Source organism: Anabrus simplex, chromosome 2, assembly GCF_040414725.1.
Source record: "Anabrus simplex isolate iqAnaSimp1 chromosome 2, ASM4041472v1, whole genome shotgun sequence".
In the NCBI taxonomy this organism is placed as follows: Eukaryota; Metazoa; Arthropoda; class Insecta; order Orthoptera; family Tettigoniidae; genus Anabrus; species Anabrus simplex.
In genome coordinates this window covers 464,822,881-464,841,458 of record NC_090266.1, presented here as the reverse complement: position 1 = coordinate 464,841,458, position 18,578 = coordinate 464,822,881, and positions in this window count along the sequence as shown.

The following is an 18,578-nucleotide window of genomic DNA, read 5'->3' as shown; positions in this document are numbered from 1 at the left end:
ACTCACTGTGACAGTCATTGGACAATTTAACGATATCAAATACATTTTGTTCTGCCATTGATTAATTGAACTCGCCTTTCTACACATAAGGAAATTACACGACTGGTCACTTTTAGCAATCCTACTAATATACAACATATTACGTTATGTACAGTGGCCGTAGGTTTCTGCACTCTTAATCGACACTTTGCGGCATTTATATTTACATTGAGTTAACTTATTAAGGTCGGTTCAATGACATGACATGATTCCTTTATTTACATTTATGGTTCTGATAACTTATTTGTTGGAGATGTCTTTTACTTAGATGAAGATAAATTTTACATGCAAATCTACACAACACTATCAACATAGTGTTCAACAAAAATATAGCAGAACAAAAACACATAATCCCTATCTACAATATCTACATTGAATTATTATAACATAATTTGACATTCACATACCTTCCTACATATGAGTATGTCAATCTAGGTCGCATAAATAAATCTTTACTTTATGGTCAAATAGTAAATAGCACAAGTTACCATGTCAAATACAACACAACTTAGATCTCAGTTTATAATGTAGTCTCTCACACGGTTACAATTTCTATTTTTACATACTTATAGACGCTGAGGTTCTACTGTCGGCAATCAATCCATAAATTATTATACTTCTATCAGTTTGCTATATTCATATCATAATTTAATAATTTAATCAATGACACATAATTCCTATCTCACTGCCATTTTGCTTATTGATCTCGGATCTTCATTGGTCCATTTTTATGTTTTCACTATAATATCCACGAGTACATTCGTCTCCGAAATAATGGCTTAATCCTACATTCTTTCTTCTAATACCTTGTCATCCCTGCTAATTACCGGCGTGTTCAACACCTCTTATTATTTTCATTTCATTTATCCACCTAGATTTGAGCTCCAATGCATCGAGCTAATTATATTACACTAGCATGTTGTCGTCTATACCTTAAAGGCGATTATCACTTATTTTCTTCACGACGTGGCCATTCCAGCCTCTAATTTCTCATTTCAACCATTAATTACACTAGGGATATCATTTTATGCTCGTAATCGTATTTTCCATCTCTCTCTTGGACCTTTTAATTGTATACGTCTCCATTATTATCATCTCCTGCAAGTTAGCAATGGAGTCCATATTTACCCATACGGCATTACTATTTCTGTGTTCAGATATGATTGCCTACACAATAGATTTTCGGTTCTACAACTCATACTCGCGGATCAATTACAAATCTCTCCTTTTAAATTCTGATGTATGATTATTACTATTATTTATCAGTATATTGAAATACAGAGTTATATACTTTACTACTTGACGATCATACGCTACCTACTTCGGTTGAACTCATTATACGTTCAAACAAAAATAAATTTGTTCTTATTATTATTTATTTCACACATCTAGTCGGTTATGCACTAATTATGGACATAAATTATCAATGTGACCAATTATTATAAAGTACACGCTAACTACGAAGATTCCGTATATTTTGATAAACTTGAACTGACATTTTCTCTTCTCCTTATTATTATTATTATTATTATTATTATTATTATTATTATTATTATTGCAACTCTCCTTCAAAAATTGACTGTTATATTGATTCTGATAGGCTTCGGATATCTCAGATTATAAACATAAATACAGAAATTGACACCGAAGCACTCAAAATTTATCTCATCCGCGATGCGAGATTAAAACATTAAAATCCCGACCGTAAAACCTGACTGCTCCAATCTCTGAAATGGACTATAATAATTATTTATACATTTTATTATTATTATTATTATTATTATTATTATTATTATTATTATTATTATTATTATTATTATTATTATTAGGTACGTGAATTCAATTTCTACTCTATAACTAATCACATAATCCTCCCCGTGGGGATTCTATATCATTCTAACCTTCACGGGCAACGCTTTGCTCAACGTCACATTAATTACAAAAATAATAAATTCAACATTCTCTTTACTTTATTACAGGATCATTGGCTTTTACTGCATTATGTAGGTCCTAGCTTCCATGGCGAAGTTATTCTATGACGGAGATCGTGATCACGTTATATGACCAGTAGCCCACACGGATGGAATGCATTTTTAATTCACAAATCACAGGCAATAATTTTCTTCACACGTCATTCTTGACGCTTATTCTATGGTACACACTATTTACACCAATACAAATGTATATACTTAGATTATGACCCAAGTTTGTATCTGGAGTAAAACGATTCACCTAACCGAAATTATTCTTTACCGATCAGTTGTTCAGACTTTTCCTCCCTTCTGCAGCTTCCGGCTCTTGTGGTCTGTTTGTAAACAGGACTAGTGGTCAGTTACCCCTTTCTCTCGAACTTTGGAATGTGTCCTTGCCGCTATGTTCATGGCTAGCTGCCGGCTACCCTTATTTTGTACAAGCTGTGACGTTGATGAGTTTGCCCGTAATGTCTCTCAACTGCTTCCTTCTTTATTCAATTTTATCGATCGCTAGATTATTGTGGCCGCTTCTCTGACAATAAGCTACCTTCAATGTTCAGCATTTTTGATCGTGTTGAATTAATTATACTGCTTCATCCCACATTACATTTCCAATAATGCAAGTATGATTAAAGTTTATGAAGCAGCACTTACAAATGTTCGTCGAGTCGAACCAGTTGAAAAGCACTGCTCCGCGGAAATCTTGGCATATTTCCAACTCTTCCTACACGAAGTTAATATCGCTGCGAAGCGACTGATACTGAGTAACGGGCGAATTCCACTAATAGAAAAATCATATCTGAATGCCAACTGACTGTAAGACGTAACGCAGTGATGGGGAAATTCGCTACGGTAACTACGAAACGGGGATATTGTTAGTGAGCAAGTACCACCCCCACACAAGTACTGCCCTAGCCACACATCTCGCGAGTGGCTCAGTCGTGGCTAATCACTTTATGTGCATGTGATACTGTACTCTCTGAAACTAATGAGGATTGGTGCTAAAGAGTTTATTTTTGTTAGCTTTGTTTGTGGTCTAATGTTGTGTAGAGCAGTGCAGGGTGAGATAGTAAATATTTTCATGGTTATCCTTTGATTTTGTTGAGTCCCACGTGCTCTGATTTAGAGAACAATAAAAAGAAGGTGATAATTATTCAAAATTTGATGATAGAGGGAAATATGTGGGAGAATCGAACTATATATACATACTGCACCCGTTCACCTCCCGAGTCCCAGACTAGCATTTCTCTCAGGGGTGTCGGTTCATTATTTAAGTCATCAAATATAAATATAGCGGCATAAATGAACACGGGAATGAACGGAGCAATTTAAAATTAAAAATGGGGAAGGCTCGATTGTAAACTTGAATTTAAGGACTCCATGAAAGGACTGGGAAGTGACTGTTAACTTAAAAAAAGGCATCATCTAACTACAATAAAAGATTATGAGAATGGTTTCCTTTGAAATAATTGCCAGAAAGAGCAGTTTATTACGCCATCCGACGTACGAAACTTTGATACATTTGGCAACGATATTTAAGTTTTCCACACATGTTACATAAACAAATCACTTGCTATACCGCAAGTGGTATTAATATCGTGCTGGGTTGCTTCTGAAATAAAATGACATTTTGAGGTATAATTTACGGATCGATTCCATTTGAATCGAACCGTTGTTCAAGGATATAGCTTCCTTCTATCGGGAGCCCGAGCATAACCCATGTTACGGTCGGCTTCTCGTTTTAACTAAGATGATGTACTCCGGCTATATACATTTTTCCGAGACCGGTACTCGGATTGGGTAATGTTTCTCGTGAATTACGAAAAATGGATTACACGGACAGTTCCTATCTTACGATGTCCAGCTGATGCCATACCACTGAATTAGCATTTACATTTTATTTACACATGATCTGAGATGGTACAAAGTAGCCTCAGTAGACTACTGCCACAGATGAGATAACGAGAAACGGTGGGAAATACCGTGGCAATGACCTCCCCTCGCATCGCGGGCGAAGTAAACAAACACACCAAATATTACTGTAACATCGTCCCGTACGGAAACCGTACGATAACGAGGCAACAAAATGATTATAATATTTATCACTCTTATTATTCAAACATACGAATCGAGGGATGTTGTCACCAATTAATTAATCCACTATCGTCAGAATATTCATTTATCCATGAAATTATCATCCTCGAAATTATTATTATTATTATTATTATTATTATTATTATTATTATTATTATTATTATTATTATTATTATTATACTCAACGGTTCCTGGCATTGTCACGTTTGATTAATATCGTCATTATTATGCGGGATGCAAACACAAATGGTTATTAATGTTATTATTATTATATCCCACTTGTGGTTATTATTATTATTATTATTATTAAATAAGTGACTCCAGATTTTATTATTATTATTCACGTCACTCAAGAGGTTATTATTATTAATGAACCGGTCACTTCCGCCAAATATATTAAGATATCGGTCGCAATTATAATTATTTCACTGATCAACCAACGGCATCATTACTGTTATTATTATGACAATTATTATTAAACTGACCGCGATGATTTAACATCGTCCTTACATTGTTATTATTATTATCGGTTGCATATTCTCATTTAGATTCCCGTTTAACATCTTTATCAACGCTCAATTAATTAAAGCGGTCCAATCCTTTATCTGCAATATTTATTATTATTATTATTATTACGACATCATGATTGACATCACTCGTCATTACAATGATTATAATATACGATCATTTATGTGGAATCTGAACTCTCACTATCCTTAGATCCGTAGTATCTCGACGAATAGCTGTGCAGTCTATTTATTTCGTACATGCTGTCACGGGTCCGAATTCTACCCGCTACGTAACTCAGTATTTCTCTGTGACACTGCCCGTACATTTTACACTCATTTCAATATCCTAAGTGTCTCTCATACGGAATTTATTTCCTTTCCTATCTCAATATTCCTTGATTCATTTATTTCTCACAGAATTATCAACTGACTTATTCATTCCACTTTTGACATCGTACGACCTTTTATTATCTGACTGCAGATTCTTTAACATTTTTCTATCTCATTTTGATCTACGCCTTAGTTCATTCTCCACAAATAATCGTAACATCTTGAAATTATATTTACCAAAATTTGACAATCATGGTTTCGTAATATTAGTCCTACGTGTTCCGGCTACTGAATTGCAAATTTAAGACACGACATTTATACGTAAAAATATATTGGACCGTAATTTAAACCACGCGTTCATTAACATGTACGGATTATTAGCACCGATCTACATTTCAATATTATTAATTTATCAAGTTAAATTACCACACACTTTAATTCCGAATTAAAAACGACCTCCCGTCATTAAATGATTTCTGACAAACTCAACACCTGATCACTTAAATTTATTATTACGCACGGCTCACTAAATTTCCGATATCTCATGAATTATTATTATTTCCAAATTATATTGAAAAAAATTCTTCTAAAAAAAGTAGTTTTATTTTTATTTATTATTATTATTAATTTAAAAAAATTAATTTTCGCCTGTTACACGGTAGTCCACTCTTAATATGTTTAACGCATAACCCCTTTTACAATTTCGATTTATTCTGGCACTAATCAATCCACATATGATTTACTTGGAATATTATTATTATAATCGCTTCTCACAAATTTGAACAACTTCACTTTGAAAATATGAACATACTAATCACAACAAAACACAACTGGTATGGCGAAGCTGGATTTTCCTTCAGTGTCATTACATAGCTCGTTAAAATGACAAAACAGAAAAACACATATCGGGTCTTATTTAACTATCATAACCAAAATCAAATGAAAGAAAATTATTCTGACTACAAAGAAATATGAATGCATGCATGACTTAACGTACTACACTATATATACAAATTTACATCTCCAACAAACTGAATACATAAAAGACCCGATTATTTACATTGTTATTATTTACTACTGTCCGTGCTACAAATTTAGGATGGGGTCGTTAAGCGACTCATCTTGTTACAGAAGGTAACCAAGTATAATCAAATTATTCCCATTTTTCCCAATCACGATAACATTTCCCAAATATATTTTACATTATGTACTCATCTTAGTTTCTCGGTATTCCATTACAGCTTTGCAGATGAGAGGCTCCTTTCGGCCCCTCTCTGCATTTTACTCCTCCATTCTTGATGGCGTAGTTCCACAAAAGATTTCCTGGCACATTACCATTTTACACTAATACCTTAATTATCACAAAACTTCACCATTGACAACGTTAACACTGAACACTTTAACTTTTATACAACAAATTAATATCCTAGACCCAAAAATTTAATATTTACACTATTTTAATCTTCGTCCAATTACCGCACAATGGACCTGGACACGTACGACGAGGTGTCAAAATTTACGCCCGTCGCGATTTATGTCGTCCGACGCGATACGTCCGTTTCATACGGCACTCTTGAAGTGTTCATGATAGCGGTTCGATATTGCAAAGTACAGGCTATTATTCCCTTAAAGTACTGTTCGTCACACAGTCTGTTATGTACGTACTTATTGTGGTACAATTTATATTACTCTCCTACAGTGCAATTAATTTACTTCACTGATATTTATAACTGACAAACACTGTCCTACGTTAACTATTTCCAGTTCATGTTGCTTGAGCGCGATCACATCTTATAAACACTGGCGGATGCTCGCGCCATTAAATGTTGAGTTACTGTATGCCCGTAAAATTCGAAGTTAGCTGCGACCGACGGTTCACCTCCAGAGATTCATTTCAAGTGTCTTGGCGAGGATCCCTTGTCCCGTATATATGGATGAAGCTTTCTCCCGCGGATTCATTGACGTCATACCCCTGAGTCTTCCATCAAATTTTTACGATTGGCCGGCAAGCGGTCACGTGATTTAAATCTCCACCTGCCCGAACCTAGGCTAGCGAATGTACTCGCAACCGCTGTAGTTTTCCATGACGGCACGGGAATCTCCGTCCTGCCAAAAATATCCCAGCGCATTACTCATGTAGCGAGCTTCCTTTGTCAAACTATCCCTTTCTCTTTCTGACCAAGACTTATTTGTAGACTTGTATTTCCTTGTTCGCCAACTAATGAGATCCCCTGCTGTGAAGTAGCTAAATGTTGGTGTGTCGAGCTAATCCGTCAGGCTCCAGTCTGTCGTCCTTCCTTCGCTCCTATTTCGACACAGATGAAATATTTTCAACTACACTTCTGTATTTCAATAAATGTACCATATATTATTTTATCAATCAAATCATGATTGACTTTGGGCCTAAGTCACTCGGGTTCAATACCTAATTAGTTATTCACATGGGGAAATGTCCCAAATGATGAACCGGCTTGCGAACTCATCTTTTCTGAACAGGTTATAGAAATAGGCCTGTATACACAATTCTAGTTGCCCTACGCTATGGCTAGGAGGAGGGTAATGAACCCCGGAAGATGTTAGCGAATTATTTTGGATATAGGGCTTATTTTAGTTTTAAAAAGGCACAATCGCTCAGTGACAATTATAATTTAATAATCATATTCTTGAATTTATTACCCCCACGCTTGGATAATAATAATAATAATAATAATAATAATAATAATAATAATGTTAATAATAATACCGAGCGAGTTAAGCATGTGGTTAGGATCGAGTAGCTGTGAGCTAGCATTCGACAGATTATGTGTTCGAATTCCACCGTCGGCAGCACTGCAGATGGTTTTTCGTGGTTTGCAATTTCACAGCAGGCAAATGCTAGGGCTGTACCTTAATTAAGGCCATGGCCGCTATCTTCCTAACCCGAGCCCTTTCCCATCCTGGCGTTTCCGAATTCTTTTGGTTTGTTAGTTCGACGTTAAACTACTAGACTCAATCCTCTGTTTACACTTGTACCACAAAATGTCATGTATGATTTTGCGACTTGGAATGAAATAAAATTTTAAAAAGCAAACAATAAATAAATAAATAAATAAATAAATAAATAAATAAATAAATAAATAAATAAATAAATAAATAAATAAATAAATAAATAAATAAATAAATAAATAAATAAATAAATAACAGAAAATTTTAATGTGCAGTGGAGAATACAATATTTTATCTCAATCAATTTTCAATGTTAAGTTTAATAGTTTTTACGTTCCACTAACTACTTTTGACGGGTTTTGGAGACGTCAAGGTGCCGGAATTTTGTCCCGCAGGAGCTCTCTTACGTGTGAATATATCTACCGACACCAGGCTGACATATTTGAGCACCTTCAAATACCACCGGACTGAACCAGGGTCGAATCTGCATATTTTATGTTGCGTAGTGTACTTAATGACTGGAAAACTGGTATCCTGTTGACTGGGCCTTACCTAACACCTTCTGCAAATGCTAGAAAATGGTAGAAGCATCAATCAGGGTAAAATAAATTGCTTTAACTAATTGTATGACTGTATTCTCTATATTACCAAGGAAAAAAAATTGCAAGTGAGTCAGATCAATCCTTATACCTTCTTTACATTAGAACACTCCATTTACTTACCACCTTTCAAATGGGCGGTTACCCACTCTAGTTGATCGCTGTTTCCTTCGCTTGTTCTGAGTCTAACTTCCTGAAACCCCGGAGCTGTCCTTGGTTCGATCTTCTTGTGAAGACATATATCAAACTCGTGCCGTGTTATGTTTGCGCCATATCACCATCCTTTCCTGTGTAGTTGCAGGTGCCACCTTCCCATGCTTGATAAGCATGGTAATTGCTGAAGTGAAGTGCCGTCCAACCTGGTACATTTGATAATGCAAAGTTACCACATAGCCCAATAAACGCACAGCGCCAATTAAATGACAATAGCTCATGTAGGCTACGCTCATTTCATTATTGAGACCGAATTATGGCAAAGTCCACAGTGCATCATCCTTCACTTATACCATGACAAAATTGCACTGGAAATATGACTATCTTACAAATTTCGTAGCTAATGGCACAATGATATATAATAACACTTCTTCTCTAATTTCATAAATATGACTGACAATACGATACACTGACAACAGTAGTCGCAAGGCCTTAAAGAAAGGAGTCGTCTGAATAACACTTCCTAGGTTTATATATCTTAATACACTTTCCGATTTTCTCCTTTTCGACTTAATTCCAACTTCAATTATTTCCGTTCCATATGAAACCACTTTTACCTAATAAGTCACTTGGACAAAACCTGGCTCATAATGTCTCTGCGCCAATTTCCATTTCAGGGTTTTCACATTTTTCTTATGGGTCTCATCTGATTGAACATGCACATAAGTGTACTTCTCAGGATATTCCTGGCTATGGTTTAGCCCAGTATCAGCGCCCCCCTTTGGTACACATGTAATCTGAGTTTAAATATCCCAGAAAATGGCTGTCTGGTTCTTACCATGTATATAGAGAATTTTAACGTACAAATGCAAGAATTTCCTTAGTATAATATTACAACTCGTACATTTACATCATGGTACCAGAAACTAATTACGGCATAATAATATAAATAGCAAAGCAAAGTCATCTCCATACAGGCCATGAAGACCCTTGAAGGGGTGGAAGGTAAAGGCTTCCACCATTCGTAACCTCGGCACGTGATGGGGTGGAGTGGTTAGCTCTACGCCCGGCCGCCTTTGCCCCCAGGAATTAACCTGGTATTCATATTTGGTGTAGGCTGAGCGAACCTCAGGGCCATATGCATCTCCGGAAGTGGAAATATCGTTCCTTAAATTTAACGACTTTCTGACGGGGATTCGAACCCATAATAATATAAATGCCTAGATATTTTCTCACATAATGAAACATTATAGACGAATAATATAAAATATACCAGGAGAGTTGGCTGTGCGGTTAGGAGCGCGCAGCTGTGAGCTTGCATCCGGGTTCGAACCCCACTGTCGGCAGCCCTGAAGATAGTTTTCCGTGGTTTCCCATTTTCACACCAGGTAAATGCTGGGGCTGTACCTTAATTAAGGCAACGGCCGCTTCCTGCCCATTCCGAGTTCTTTCCTATCCCATGGCAGGTTCATTCGCTGCAACGGTGCGACGTAAAATAAATAGCAATATAAAATATACATAAATTGCCCTGCGTGTAACACAGGATTTGATTTTAGACGTATTGAATGCCATCCAGGACAACTCCATTGTTGTGTGTCCTTCGCGATCTCAGCTCTGCGCCTGATAGCTCCGCAACTCGCCGCAGCCCGGCTCTTTCCAGACTCTACGAGGTGACTGTAGTGCGCTTGCCTGTGACGTCAGCCAGCGCTATAAAAGGAGCAACATTCTGCTACTTCCCAGGACTCCCCAGTGTCTAACGCCAGATTACACTGCAAGTCGAACACGGAGGCTATCCCTCTTAAACATGTGTATCGAACAGGTGGACTGAATTCTGGTTGTGAGGTTTCACCTCTAGGCACTGCCTCACCTCCCGCTTCCTGTAACCACGCCGACCCCCGATGTCAGTATTCTACTCATCCCACAGTCCTCAATTATGCTCCGACATCAACATTAGTATTCTACTAATTGTGAATATTTATGTCAGCTCCTGACAAGCCTACGGCAATTACTAGCATTCTGTTAGTACGAACTTTCATTGCAAGTTACACTGGTAATTCTACAAGGCAGATAGTTTTCGACTATCTTGAACTCTCTCTTATTTGACAGACTATCTCCGCAAGATAGATTCGTGTGTGTATAGAACTCTCATGTATATAAAGTATATATTTCAACAGACCCTCAGTCTACTGTAATATCATCATTAATTGCGCACAAGTTCATCCAGCTTCAAGAAAAGTTTAGTTATATTTATGTACATATTGTGTAAAAAACTTTTTAAAGCAATAAATTTATGTTGTGTTTCTGTATACCGATTCCTTGTATACAACATCCATATTCCTGTGGAATTTCTATTCGGCACCACCTGAAGACTGTCAAGAGGACCAGTGTATTAATGACACTACTTTTAAATGTGGATATAGCAATCTCTTATCTGCTTCCATCAATGTTCGGTTCACAACCTTAATCATAATACTGTTCCATAACTTGTTATGTCTATTCTGTATTTATTAAATTTGCTATTAAATGTAGTCTATCATAATTTAATTAGAAATACAATATTTGTGCCCCTAGTCATGATGACGATGAGTATATACTTTACCTGCCATGGCATTATATGCTCACGCAATATGCTCCACCATCTCAGCTGTTTCTCCGCATCTCCTGCATCTGTCGCTCACTTCCTCCTTTAAAATAAACTTGTGGTAGTTACGAGTGCATGTGACTCTACCCTAGATTCCTATCAAGAACCATTCTTTTTCTCCGTGGAGGTAGCCGTGTTTTAGCCAGCAACAGATGGTTGACTTAGGCAGGGAGGATATGAACCATGGAGTTCTTTCTGCTCTCAGCGTTCTGTAGTTGTTCTGTGATGGCGAATTTTGGAAAATTGACATGCTTTTAATAGTGAATGGGGAAAACGTATCATCAGATCAACAGAACGCTGGGAATAGATTTTGTTATCGATTTGAATGCAATTGCCTTCGTAGGTTTTCGGTCTGATCGTGGCATATCTTCCAGAGGTTGATTATTCCTCTTCTTCCATTCAAACGTGGCAGGTTCCTTCGCTCTACTGAAGAATTAGGATCAAGCACCTTATTCGTTTTCAGACATGTCCTAAGTTATTTCTCAGAGTCCACTAAATTTGTTTCAGACCATTTAATAACACCAAATGAGAATGAATTAGTAGACGAGAACGAGGATTGCCTCTACTTTGTTTCCTGTCTTTAGAGATGATTTTGAAAAGGCTGTGACTCCTTCAAGGAACTCAGGCTTTAGTCTACCTTCGATGGTTGAGTGACTGATCCCTTCAAGGCTATGGTACCCCAAGTACCGGTACTTGTAAAATTCTCCTGGTTCAAGATATTTCATTACTTCATTTTCAGAGATCTTAAATTAATCAGAAATCTCAAGTTTGCCTTGGTTGAAATGAACTGCTCTGCATTTCTACATTCCGAACTCCATGCGTATATCGGCAGAGAATCTCTTCATGAAGGCCAGAAGCTGGGTCAGTTGTTAATGCTAGCGGCAACAGGATAACGTCATCCATGTAGACTAGGTGACCTAATTTGGGGTTCATTTCATATGTCTTTATGTTGTCGCCGTAGCCTATGCTATTGAGTGTTCGGCTCAGTGGGTTAGGAGCTAAACAATACCACAAGGGACTGGAGGAGTCACCTTGGAAGATTAATTTCCCGATATTGATTTCCCTCGGTTGGAATTGCTGTCCAAGCCAGAGTCTTGTTGACCATTTCGGTATTACTGACTGCAGGAGTGAACAACTGCTGGATGTGCTTTTTATATTCTGAGGATTCCACGAGTTAATCATGTGGCACAGAGTCGAAGGCCTTCTTATGATCAATATAGGGCAAGTACAGTAGAGATTCTTCTTCTTGAAGGTGACTTGGGCAACTATCGCACTGTCAATTATCAGTTGTTCTTTGCACCCTTCGGAGTTTTTGTAGCAGTCTTTTCTTCTTCCGTCAATATTTCAAAGTTTAGGCAGTGATTGTAGAGTTTGGTGGCCAGTTTGGTTTGGATGTGAGTATCTTGAACAGAGTTGGCAGGCCTGTGATAGGTCTGTATTTGGAAGGACTGCTGGTATTTCTTCTTTAGGCAGCAGTCTGGTGCACCTTCTGGGTTCTCAAGATGTTCTAGATGTCTGCATGGCACTTGATGTGTGCTTGTGAGGACTTCATACCAGTACCTACGCACTCCAACTGGACCCGGCGATTTCAAGTTCGCTGGTTTTTGGAAGCAAACTTTGGTCTGGCAGATCCTGTTTTACTGCTTCCTCATACTTTCGCAGTCGACACTTTCACTCGCTTGATATTAAGGTCAATGTTGTCTGTCAGTTTGCCGTTGGTTAGCTCCCGTATTTTGAGTGGTCGAATGACCTTGACTTCTCTCACCAGTTTCTTTGATCTGATGCTGTTGTTCCTGTAATTAGAGATACGTCCTAAGTTTATCCTGACGTCATCTACCTTTTCCTTCCTTCCTCTCATCCATGGAGTATAACTATCGCGAACCCCGCTGGGTTGAGTTTTCCTAGGCCGTGTCTCTAGTCCCAAGGATTTTACTATTGCAACTCCAGAACAGTAAACGGCACAATGGAGCTCTTCTAGTGAGTGGCATTCTTGGATGTTATGAGGTGGAAAGTGCACATTCAGATGTTCAACGAGTTCTCACAGTTGTTTATTTACTTGGATCTTGAGGAGTAGATGTCTGGCTGTCGGGTCAGTACCTTTGAATTCAGTCCATGAAAACCCAAAATTGAACTGTAATTCTCGCAATTTTTGAGGAGTTTGCAGACTTGTTTCACTATTATGAAGTAAAGGTGGTACAACATGGTTCATTATTTGAGGTTCATCATCATTCTTTTCTCGGCATAATTCTTTGGCTGAGTCGTTCTCGAAAGCAGTCAGTACGATACATGGGAGACGGTTGTTAGTTATGATTGCTGTTTTCTGTTCGAGCATATTTTGTTCTGTCACTATGTTGCTAACCTCTTTTCTCTCCTTCCTAATTCGAAGACTGATGGAAAAAATGCATTACATCTACATTCATTTCACTAGGCCATTCAATGCGATGATTTACTTTATTAGCACGAGTGTTCAATTGCTCATCTGCAGTTGAAACCCGTGTTTAGTCTGTGGAATTGCTGGGGCACTGCTCAAACAAGCGTCGGCTGTAGATTTTACGGGATCTTGCCCGGTAAAAGCCCGCTCGTTTAGCTCTTGACCTTCGATGACTCGTCTGCTGTCACGTCCAGCACCGGCTCCAGAGGTGCTCTGACGCTCCCCAGGCAGCGAGGCACTCTTAAGCGGACCCTACACGGTCAGTAATACTGATCAGTAATACTGAGTCAATAATACTGACAGTACGCATCAGTACTGTAGTGACCTTACATGATCATTATTACTGTCAATATTTTCGTCAGTACTAGTGTACTTGCTTACCATTGCGGTATTCTATCAAAATGGATCGTAAAAGACGGGCATGTGTAGCTATCGTGTTAGCACTCGGCACGAAACGCAGTGTTAAACGTAAACGATGGGTTAAAGACTGGCTTAGAAAAAGAGAAGAGTATTCTCATATGAAGTTGTTGTGGGAAATACAATATACCGAAGCAGAAGATTATCAGAACTATCTCCGAATGAGTGAGGGTACATTCGCAAAATTACTAGGAATGGTAGAGCCTTTTCTAATAAGGCAAAATACAAACATGCGGTGCTGTTTATCGGTCGCAGAGAGATTAGCGGTGACATTGAGGTATCTTGCAACTGGTAGAAATTTTGAAGATTTAAAGTTTTCCGCTATAATGTCACCAGTTTCGATCAGCACAGCAGTCGTGGAAACATGTGAAGTATTGTGTTACGTTCTGCAAGAGCTCATAAAGGTAAGACATTCATTACAAACATTTGTTTATTATAAACAGAAGTTACAGAATATCAGGTCTATGTTTTGTCAAATAATCCAAATAATAATAATAATAATAATAATAATAATAATAATAATATTAACAACAATCAGAAACTGAACAGCATTCAAATACATAGTAGGCTATTATCCAGAATATTAAACCTAGTCCGTTCATTCCCCGGTAGGTTTAAAAGTTGTGAAAAGGGTGATCATATTTCTGTCTATAGGAACGTCTTCAGATGTTTCAATGTACTGAACTTCAGGTTGGGGGCTCGGAACATGCACCGAAATACTTGGACTTGCAGATGTAGATGTAGAACACGATGGAGAGTATATTGTGTCATATGAATGCCTAGTGTTAACATTCATTTGCACTGAATTATTATTTAAGTTACTCAACCTAGCCTCAAACAGAATGTCACTTATTGCCTTTTCGGCGTACAATTTTTGTCGAGGTTCTAATTCTTTCAGTTGCTGTGCCCATACCTTTGCTAGATTATATTCTTTGTCATCCTCATTTGAGGGTCGTGACAAGTAGTCACACGCTAAAGCAAGCAGTTCGTTTTGTTTGGAAGCCTTTCCTTGAACTCTCCGCTTTTTAATTGGTGGCTGCATTTTATTTATTGATGACATGGATGTTGTAGGGGTAGGTGATGACGTCATCGGGCCTGTTTCAACAGGTGACTCGCGTAGATCACTTGATGATTCATGCTGGGCCCCCTGAAAATAGACAGGAATGATTGCTTAAACTCTGCTTTATGTAAACACGTGTTTCATACTCTACCCTCTGAAAGTAAAATTAGACCTACTCTTGAAAAGTGTGTATCTATCATTATTTATAATGCAATATATAAAATTGTTAATATTATTAAAGAGCATGGTTGTAGCTGGGTTGAAACAAAAATTATTTTAAGACTAGGAAGGAAGCTTAAACACATAGGCTACTACATGTACATTATTTCGTTGTTTCAGTTGCCTTCAACACATGAAGAATGGAATCGCATTGCACATGGTTTTGGCTCACAATATCGGTTTTGGAACTGCGTAGGTGCCATCGACGGAAAACACATTGCTATAAAGAAGCCTTCTCATTCTGGGTCCCTGTACTATAACTACAAGGGATTCTTTAGCATTGTACTCCTGGCAGTGGTTAATGCAAACAAGGAGTTCATCATGGTAGATGCTGGCATTAATGGACGCATATCAGATGGAGGTGTGCTTTTCCATTCTCAATTTGTGTCTCCAGCATAATACTCTAAACCTACCAGAACCGTCGACACTGCCATATTCATCCGACAAGCACCCATTCGTGTTTATAGCCGACGAAGCGTTTGCCTTAAATGTGCACCTAATGAAACCCTATTCACAGAAAACACTGAATGACGAACGGCGGCAATTTAACTATCGCCTTTCTCGGGCGCGAAGTGTAGTAGAAAACACTTTTGGTGTACTGTCAAGCAGATTTGGAATCTTTCAAAAGTCTATATGTCTCGAGCCAAAAAAAGCAGCCATAATAACAATGGCCTGCTGTTATTTACATAATTTTCTTGTAAAAGAAACTAATCAAACCTATTTATCATCAAGTGGTACTGAAAACCCAGGTGAATGCACACTTTTAGAACTGAGAGGTACTTTGAATAGGAATACCTCGACAAATGCCAAGACAGTAAGAGACAACTTGTGTAAATATTTTTGTAATGAAGGGAAGCTTCAATAAAAGGTTAACAATGGTGTATGTACCGAAAAGACCCTTGTACAAGTCCGTACTACAATAACCACACAAACATAACTATGCAAGTTAGTGGTCTATTGAAAACGAAGATGGAAGGTATGCTATTGTCATACCATGTTCCTTTCATTTACAAATGTCGCAATGGAGGATTATGTACCACAATGTGGGGCACATTTGCCATTCTTAATCTATGGAATGTACATTTTGAGTACTTGCATCTTGGGTTTCCACAATGACAAGGTTGTACAGGTATACTTTATAGACAATGTTCTGACATGCAGTCAACAATCAAGTTACAGAGGTTTGTAAACATTAGTTTCATACGCGCTGAAATGACTCGGACTTTAACAGGGGTCTGTTTGGAACTTATACCTGTTAACGAAATTAAATGGTGTGCCAGTATTTAATATAATACGAATAACACTGTACTAACCTCCTGTGAATCCTCTTGCACGCTGAGCACGGCAGGAACTTCTGCTTTATTGAGAAACTGAAGAGCATAAAATACCCACGACGATGGTTGGTATATATCATCTGCCCCAATCCCTGAGCGTTTTGATTCCACTATCTTCTTTAATTCCTTGCGATAATTTGACCGTAAAGTATTAATTTTTTTCCTCACATCCTCACGGGTTGCATTTACTTTTAACTTCGAGTATACAACCAACAGTCTATCGAGCGCCCTATTCCGCTTATTCTTATTCATGTACTCTGGGTTGGAAGCATCCCACAGTTCTGGCAGCGTTTCATACAGCTCGATAAACTTTTGCAATACCTCGCGATCAGCTGGCTGTTCCACAGGCACCTCTACTTGGCCTTGGTTAGAAACACAGCTGCCGTCCATCGCTGCTCCGTTAATACTGAGAGAAATAATGACGAGCGCACTCACACGGTCAGTATAACTGTCCGTATCCCCACCACTCTACAGTACTGACGCTCGCAGATCAGGAAATCCGGATCTGCTTCAGTACTGGCCTTCATTCCATCATTCCATCATTCCAGTCCACAAGCGGTCAGTATTATTGTCAATATTTCTCGGTACTGACAGTATTACTGACCGTGTAGGGTCTGCTTTATTACTTCGTGTCTCCATTTTCTATACCTTCTATACCTACAGCCAGGTCTGATATTTCTGCCGTCCCTAACATGGAGTAGGTACAGGCGTTGTTTACAACCCCCGTTGCGGGTTAGACGCTCCAAGGATGGTTTCCTTTCAGTGTATTCCTTCCTATAGACAGTAGCTTGCTTTGTTTACAGCTAAGGAGTCCTGTCTACCCCGCCCTTTCCAGGTGCCATCTTCCGGGACAGAGGGCTCTGGGCTGCTGAGGATAGGGGTGCCACTCCTTGAGTGGGGCTGTCCTCATGGGACTCCCCAGCTGCATATAATAATAATAATAATAATAATAATAATAATAATAATAATAATAATAATAATAATAATAATAATAAATAATTATAATAATAATAATAATAATAATAATAATTATTTATTATTATTATTATTATTATTATTATTATTATTATTATTATTATTATTATTATTATTATTATTATTATTATTATTATTATACCGGGAGGTACACCTCAAACCCGCAAATTCAAAAGAAGCACGTTAAGGAACACTATCTATCGAATAAAACGTGAAAATGCTAATGCATAAAGTTGGGACATTGATCAGAAGATGTCACTAATGAATAACTGAGTAATGCGTTATTTTAAAGTTTCCTAAACTGATTGGATTTGTTTGTTTTGTTTTGGTGTAATACAGAAGTTTGAACTTTTCTCCGTAGATGTCTGTACAAAAAACTGAGGTCATGCACTCTGGTGCAAAGTGGAATAATTAGAGATTGGAAGAAGTTTTGTGCTTATAGGTTTTCTCAACAGAATTGACTTTCATTTATTTTTTTACTTCAAGGTTTGCAACACTTCTGTCTTATCCCGCCAACTTTGGAGTCTGTCCAATCATAAATTTTCTGTAATTATTTTTCAGCCAATCAAAGGCTTCTTGTAGGTTTTTTGTTTAACCAATAAAAATGAGAGGGTGTGTCCGGATTTAGTCCAGAGCCTTCTCGAAACCTCCTCTCGGGTATATAAGCTGCGGCTTTTCCAAGTTACCTTGTCTTATAGATCGTCGAGTTATTGAGTGTGTATGTTAAGACAGGAGGCGGGGTGCCTCATTCTTCGGCAGGCAGAACATCATCCCAAGTAATGGCCACCAGTTTTACATCTCTGTAGCTATCTCCGCAAACTTAACCGAAGGGAATGTTCTAATTTCTAACTATTGAGCCCTTCCCGCGTCCAGGTACGA